Source organism: Rhipicephalus microplus, chromosome 1 (assembly GCF_043290135.1).
Source record: "Rhipicephalus microplus isolate Deutch F79 chromosome 1, USDA_Rmic, whole genome shotgun sequence".
Taxonomy (NCBI): Eukaryota; Metazoa; Arthropoda; class Arachnida; order Ixodida; family Ixodidae; genus Rhipicephalus; species Rhipicephalus microplus.
Window position 1 is genome coordinate 40,113,168 of NC_134700.1, and position 8,214 is coordinate 40,121,381.

The 8,214-nt window shown below is 41.2% G+C and overlaps 1 non-coding gene across 1 annotated transcript; it reads left to right on the plus strand.

The window, feature by feature from the left end:
- Window positions 1-7,626: 7,626 nt before the first annotated feature.
- TRNAT-CGU (transfer RNA threonine (anticodon CGU)) lies at window positions 7,627-7,699 on the plus strand. The gene has a single exon. It is a non-coding gene; the product is annotated as a tRNA-Thr (tRNA).
- Window positions 7,700-8,214: the final 515 nt, after the last annotated feature.

An 8,214-nucleotide genomic window follows, 5' to 3' on the forward strand; every position in this document is an offset into this window, starting at 1 on the left:
CTTATGTATACACTTCTTTCCCTTATTTCCTTTAACGAGGGTCTTGTACAGGCAGACTTGGTGTGTTTAGGTTGTAAAAGAGGGACAATGATTCAGCTGCACGCTCATATTGAGTTCACGTGCTACGTGACGCCAAACATGCGAATAAGAGTGCTTTCACACTCGTTGTTTGGCTTATAGACGGCGCTGACTGTCACTCTTATTTCTAAATTCACATATAAACCAAAAAAGTGGATGGAGGGAAGGCCGTTGTGATAGCTCAGTGGTTAGCGCATCGAACGCGTTATTCGAAGGTCGTAGGTTCGATTCCTGCTCACGGCGGGTTATTTTTTCATCCACTTTTCTTTCTTCTTTCTTTTTATTTACATTCCATTGGTTCTAATAACTTCTCCTGTACATTTCCTGGCATTACTGTCTGTTAGATCTTATTAATAATGTGTTCAAAACACGAAAAAATGAGCCCTTAGGTATACACTTTTTTCCTTTATTTCATTGAACGAGGGTCTCGTACAGGCGGACTTGGTGTGTTTAAGTTGTATAAGAGGGACAATTATTCGGCTGCCCGCTCATAATAGGTTCACGCGCTACGTGACGCCAAACATGCGAATAAGAGTGTTTTCACACTCGTTCTTTGGCTTATAGATGGCGCTGACTGTCACTCCTACTTTTAAATTCACATATAAACCCAAAAAAGTGGACGAGGGAAGATCCTTGTGATAGCTCAGTGGTTAGAGCATCGAACGCGTTATTTGAAGGTCGTAGTTTCGATTCCTGCTCACGGCTGGTTATTTTTTCATCCACTTTTCTTTCTTCTTTCTTCTTATATACATTCCATTGGTTCTAATAACTTCCCCTGTACATTCCCTGGCATTACTGCCTGTTAGATCTCATTAATATTGTGTTAAAACACGAAAAAACGAGCCCATAGGTATACACTTCTTTCCCTAATTTCATTGAACGAGGGTCTCGTACTGGCAGGCTTGGTGTGTTTAGGTTGTATAAGAGGGACAATTATTCAGCTGCCCGCTCATAATAAGTTCACGTGATACGTGACGCCAAACATGCGATTAAGAGTGTTTTCACACTCGTTCTTTGGCCTATAGATGGCGCTGACTGTCACTGCTACTTCTAAATTCACATATAAACCAAAAAAATTAGATGGAGGGAAGGCCGCTGTGATAGTTCAGTGGTTAGAGCATCGAACGCGTTATTCGAAGGTCGTAGGTTCAATTCCTGCTCACGGCTGGTTATTTTTTTATCCACTTTTCTTTCTTCTTTCTTCTTATTTAAATTCCAATGGTTCTAATACCTTCCCCTGTACATTCCCTGGCATTACTGTCTGTTAGATCTCATTAATATTGTGTTAAAGCACGGAAAAACAAGCCCTTAGGTATACACTTCTTTCCCTTATTTCGTTGAACCAGGGTCTCGTACTGGCAGACTTGGTGTGTTTAGGTTGTATAAGAGGGACAATTATTCAGCTGCCCGCTCATACTAGGTTCACGTGCTACGTGACGCCAACCATGCGAATAAGAGTGTTTTCACATTCGTTCTTTGGCTTATAGATGGCGCTGACTGTGACTCCTACTTCTGAATTCACATATAAACCCAAAAAAGTGGATGGAGGCAAGGCCGCTGTGATAGCTCAGTGGCTAGAGCATCGAACGCGTTCTTCGAAGGTCGTAGGTGCGATTCCTGCTCACGGCTGGTTAATTTTTCATCCACTTTTGTTTCTTCTTTCTTCTTATTTACATTCCATTGGTTCTAATACCTTGCCCTGTACATTCCCTGGCATTACTGTCTGTTAGATCTCATTAATATTGTGTTAAAACACGGAAAAACGAGCCCTTAGGTATACACTTCTTTCCCTTATTTCATTGAACGAGGGTCTCGTACTGGCAGACTTGGTGTGTTTAAGTTGTATAACAGGGACAATTATTCGGCTGCCCGCTCCTAATAAGTTCACGTGCTACGTGACGCCAAACATGCGAATAAGAGTGTTTTCACACTCGTTCTTTGGCTTTTAGATGGCGCTGACTGTCACTACTACTTTTAAATTCACATATAAACCCAAAAAAGTGAATGAAGGAAGGCCCTTGTGATAGCTCAGTGGTTAGAGCATCCAACGCGTTATTCGAAGGTCGTGGGTTCGATTCCTGCTCACGGCGGGTTATTTTTTCATCCACTTTTCTTTCTTCTTTCTTTTTATTTACATTCTATTGGTTCTAATAACTTCTCTTGTACATTTCCTGGCATTACTGTCTGTTAGATCTCATTAATAATGTGTTCAAAACACGAAAAAATGAGCCCTTAGGTATACACTTTTTTCCTTTATTTCATTGAACGAGGGTCTCGTACAGGCGGACTTGGTGTGTTTAAGTTGTATAAGAGGGACAATTATTCGGCTGCCCGCTTATAATAGGTTCACGTGCTATGTGACGCCAAACATGCGAATAAGAGTGTTTTCACACTCGTTCTTTGGCTTATAGATGGCGCTGACTGTCACTCCTACTTTTAAATTCACATATAAACCCAAAAAAGTGGACGAGGGAAGGCCCTTGTGATAGCTCAGTGGTAAGAGCATCGAACGCGTTATTTGAAGGTCGTAGTTTCGATTCCTGCTCACGGCTGGTTATTTTTTCATCCACTTTTCTTTCTTCTTTCTTCTTATTTACATTCCATTGGTTCTAATAACTTCCCCTGTACATTCCCTGGCATTACTGTTTGTTAGATCTCATTAATATTGTGTTAAAACACGGAAAAACGAGCCCTTAGGTATACACTTCTCTCCCTAATTTCATTGAACGAGGGTCTCGTACTGGCAGACTTGGTGTGTTTAGGTTGTATAAGAGGGACAATTATTCAGCTGCCCGTACCTAATAAGTTCACGTGATACGTGACGCCAAACATGCGAATAAGAGTGTTTTTACACTGGTTCTTTGGCCTATAGATGGCGCTGACTGTCACTCGTACTTCTAAATTCACATATAAACCCAAAAAAGTGGATGGAGGGAAGGCCGTTGTGATAGCTCAGTGGTTAGAGCATCGAACGCGTTGTTCGAAGGTCGTAGGTTCGATTCCTGCTCACGGCTGTTTATTTTTTCATCCACTTTTCTTTCTTTTTTCTTCTTATTTACATTCCATGGTTCGAATAACTTCTCCTGTACATTTTCTGGCATTACTGTCTGTTAGATCTCATTACTAATGTGTTTAAAATACGAAAAAATGAGCCCTTAGGTACACACTTCTTTCCCTTATTTCATTGAACGAGGGTCTCGTACTGGCAGACTTGGTGTGTTTAGGTTGTATAAGAGGGACAATTATTCAGCTGCCCGCTCATAATAAGTTCACGTGCTACGTGACGCCAAACATGCGAATAAGAGTGTTTTCACACTTGTTTTTTGGCTTATAGATGGCGCTGACTGTCAATTCTACTTCTAACTTCACATATAAACCCAAAAAAGTGGATGGAGGGAAGGCCGTTGTGATAGCTCAGTGGTTAGAGCATCGAACGCGTTATTCGAAGGTCGTAGGTTCGATTCCTGCTCACGGCTGTTTATTTTTTCATCCACTTTTCTTTCTTCTTTCTTCTTATTTACATTCAATTGGTTCTAATACCTTCCCCTGTACATTCCCTGGCATTACTGTCTGTTAGATCTCATTAATATTGTGTTAAAGCACGGAAAAACAAGCCCTTAGGTATACACTTCTTTCCCTTATTTCATAGAACGAGAGTCTCGTACTGGCAGACTTGGTGTGTTTAGGATGAAGGACAATTATTCAGCTGCCCGCTCATAATAAGTTCACGTGCTACGTAACGCCAAACATGCGAATAACAGTGTTTTCACACTCGTTCTTTGGCTTATAGATGGCGCTGACTTTCACTCCTACTTCTAAATTCACATTTAAACCAAAAAAGTGGATAGAGGGAAGGCCGCTGTGATAGCTCAGTGGTTAAAGCATCGAACGCGTAATTCGAAGGTCGTAGGTTCGATTCCTGCTCACGGCGGGTTATTTTTTCATCCACTTTTCTTTCTTCTTTCTTCTTATTTAAATTCCATTGGTTCTCTTAAATTCTCCTGTACATTTCCTGGCATTACTGTCTGTTAGATCTCATTATTATTGTGTTCAAAACACGAAAAAACGAGCCCTTAGGTATACACTTCTTTCCCTTATTTCGTTGAACCAGGGTCTCGTACTGGCAGACTTGGTGTGTTTAGGTTGTATAAGAGGGACAATTATTCAGCTGCCCGCTCATACTAGGTTCACGTGCTACGTGACGCCAACCATGCGAATAAGAGTGTTTTCACATTCGTTCTTTGGCTTATAGATGGCGCTGACTGTGACTCCTACTTCTGAATTCACATATAAACCCAAAAAAGTGGATGGAGGCAAGGCCGCTGTGATAGCTCAGTGGCTAGAGCATCGAACGCGTTCTTCGAAGGTCGTAGGTGCGATTCCTGCTCACGGCTGGTTAATTTTTCATCCACTTTTGTTTCTTCTTTCTTCTTATTTACATTCCATTGGTTCTAATACCTTGCCCTGTACATTCCCTGGCATTACTGTCTGTTAGATCTTATTATAATTGTGTTAAAACACGGAAAAACGAGTCGTTAGGTATACACTTCTTTTCCTGATTTCATTGAACGGGGGGTCTCGTACAGGCAGACTTGGTGTGTTTAAGTTGTATAAGAGGGACAATTATTCAGCTGCCCGCTCATAATAAGTTCACGTGCTACGTGACGCCAAACATGCGAATAAGAGTGTTTTCACACTCGTTCTTTGGCTTATAGATGGCGCTGACTGTCACTTCTACTTCTAAATTCACATATAAACCCAAAAAATTGGATGAGGGAAGGCCCTTGTGATAGCTTAGTAGTTAGAGCATAAAACGCGTTATTCGAAGGTCGTAGGTTCGATTCCTGCTCACGGCTGGTAATTTTCTCATCCACTTTACTTTCTTCTTTCTTCCTACTTACATTCCATTGGTTCTATTAACTTCCCCTGTACATTCCCTGGCATTACTGTCTGTTAGATCTCATTAATATTGTGTTAAAACACGGAAAAACGAGCCCTTAGGTATACACTTCTTTCCCTTATTTCATTGAACGAGGGTCTCGTACTGGCAGACTTGGTGTGTTTAAGTTGTATAACAGGGACAATTATTCGGCTGCCCGCTCCTAATAAGTTCACGTGCTACGTGACGCCAAACATGCGAATAAGAGTGTTTTCACACTCGTTCTTTGGCTTATAGATGGCGCTGACTGTCACTACTACTTTTAAATTCACATATAAACCCAAAAAAGTGAATGAAGGAAGGCCCTTGTGATAGCTCAGTGGTTAGAGCATCCAACGCGTTATTCGAAGGTCGTGGGTTCGATTCCTGCTCACGGCGGGTTAATTTTTCATTCACTTTTCTTTCTTCTTTCTTTTTATTTACATTCTATTGGTTCTAATAACTTCTCCTGTACATTTCCTGGCATTACTGTCTGTTGGATCTCATTAATAATGTGTTCAAAACACGAAAAAATGAGCCCTTAGGTATACACTTTTTTCCTTTATTTCATTGAACGAGGGTCTCGTACAGGCGGACTTGGTGTGTTTAAGTTGTATAAGAGGGACAATTATTCAGCTGCCCGTACCTAATAAGTTCACGTGATACGTGACGCCAAACATGCGAATAAGAGTGTTTTTACACTGGTTCTTTGGCCTATAGATGGCGCTGACTGTCACTGCTACTTCTAAATTCACATATAAACCAAAAAAATTAGATGGAGGGAAGGCCGCTGTGATAGTTCAGTGGTTAGAGCATCGAACGCGTTATTCGAAGGTCGTAGGTTCAATTCCTGCTCACGGCTGGTTATTTTTTTATCCACTTTTCTTTCTTCTTTCTTCTTATTTAAATTCCAATGGTTCTAACAACTTCCCCTGTACATTCTCTGGCATTACTGTTTGTTAGATCTCATTATTACTGTGTTAAAACACGGAAAAACGAGCCCTTAGGTATACACTTCTTCCCTTTATTTCATTGAACGAGGGTCTCGTACTGGCAGACTTGGTGTGTTTAGGTTGTATAGAAGGGACAATTATTCACCTGCCCGCTCATGATAGGTTCACGTTCTACGTGACGCTATACATGCGAATAAGAGTGTTTTCACATTCGTTCTTTGGTTTATAGATGGCGCTGACTGTCACTCGTACTTCTAAATTCACATATAAACCCAAAAAAGTGGATGGAGGGAAGGCCGTTGTGATAGCTCAGTGGTTAGAGCATCGAACGCGTTGTTCGAAGGTCGTAGGTTCGATTCCTGCTCACGGCTGTTTATTTTTTCATCCACTTTTCTTTCTTTTTTCTTCTTATTTACATTCCATGGTTCGAATAACTTCTCCTGTACATTTTCTGGCATTACTGTCTGTTAGATCTCATTACTAATGTGTTTAAAATACGAAAAAATGTGCCCTTAGGTACACACTTCTTTCCCTTATTTCATTGAACGAGGGTCTCGTACTGGCAGACTTGGTGTGTTTAGGTTGTATAAGAGGGACAATTATTCAGCTGCCCGCTCATAATAAGTTCACGTGCTACGTGACGCCAAACATGCGAATAAGAGTGTTTTCACACTTGTTTTTTGGCTTATAGATGGCGCTGACTGTCAATTCTACTTCTAACTTCACATATAAACCCAAAAAAGTGGATGGAGGGAAGGCCGTTGTGATAGCTCAGTGGTTAGAGCATCGAACGCGTTATTCGAAGGTCGTAGGTTCGATTCCTGCTCACGGCTGTTTATTTTTTCATCCACTTTTCTTTCTTCTTTCTTCTTATTTACATTCAATTGGTTCTAATACCTTCCCCTGTACATTCCCTGGCATTACTGTCTGTTAGATCTCATTAATATTGTGTTAAAGCACGGAAAAACAAGCCCTTAGGTATACACTTCTTTCCCTTATTTCATAGAACGAGAGTCTCGTACTGGCAGACTTGGTGTGTTTAGGTTGTATAAGAGGGACAATTATTCAGCTGCCCGCTCATAATAAGTTCACGTGATACATGACGCCAAACATGCGAATAAGAGTGTTTTCACACTCCTTCTTTGGCTTATAGATGGCGCTGACTGTCACTACTACTTCAAAATTCACATATAAACCCAAAAAAGTGGATGGAGGGAAGGCCGCTGTGATTGCTCAGTGGTTAGAGCATCGAAAGCGTTATCCGAAGGTCGTAGTTGCGATTCCTGCTCACGGCTGGTTATTTTTTCATCCACTTTTCTTTCTTCTTTCTTCTTATTTACATTCCATTGGTTCTAATATCTTCCCCTGTACATTCCCTGGCATTGCTGTCTGTTAGATCTCATTGATATTGTGTTAAAACACGGAAAAACGAGCCCTTAGGTATGCACTTCTTTCGCCTATTTCATTGAACGAGGGGCTCGTACTGGCAGACTTGGTGTGTTTAGGATGAAGGACAATTATTCAGCTGCCCGCTCATAATAAGTTCACGTGCTACGTAACGCCAAACATGCGAATAACAGTGTTTTCACACTCGTTCTTTGGCTTATAGATGGCGCTGACTTTCACTCCTACTTCTAAATTCACATTTAAACCAAAAAAGTGGATAGAGGGAAGGCCGCTGTGATAGCTCAGTGGTTAAAGCATCGAACGCGTAATTCGAAGGTCGTAGGTTCGATTCCTGCTCACGGCAGGTTATTTTTTCATCCACTTTTCTTTCTTCTTTCTTCTTATTTACATTCCATTGGTTCTCTTAACTTCTCCTGTACATTTCCTGGCATTACTGTCTGTTAGATCTCATTATTATTGTGTTCAAAACACGAAAAAACGAGCCCTTAGGTATACACTTCTTTCCCTTATTTCGTTGAATCAGGGTCTCGTACTGGCAGACAAGGTGTGTTTAGGTTGTATAACAGGGACAATTATTCAGCTGCCCGCTCATACTAGGTTCACGTGCTACGTGACGCCAAAAATGCGAATAAGAGTGTTTTCACATTCGTTCTTTGGCTTATAGATGGCGCTGACTGTGACTCCTACTTCTGAATTCACATATAAACCCAAAAAAGTGAATGGAGGCAAGGCCGCTGTGATAGCTCAGTGGCTAGAGCATCGAACGCGTTCTTCGAAGGTCGTAGGTGCGATTCCTGCTCACGGCTGGTTATTTTTTCATCCACTTTTGTTTCTTCTTTCTTATTATTTACATTCCAT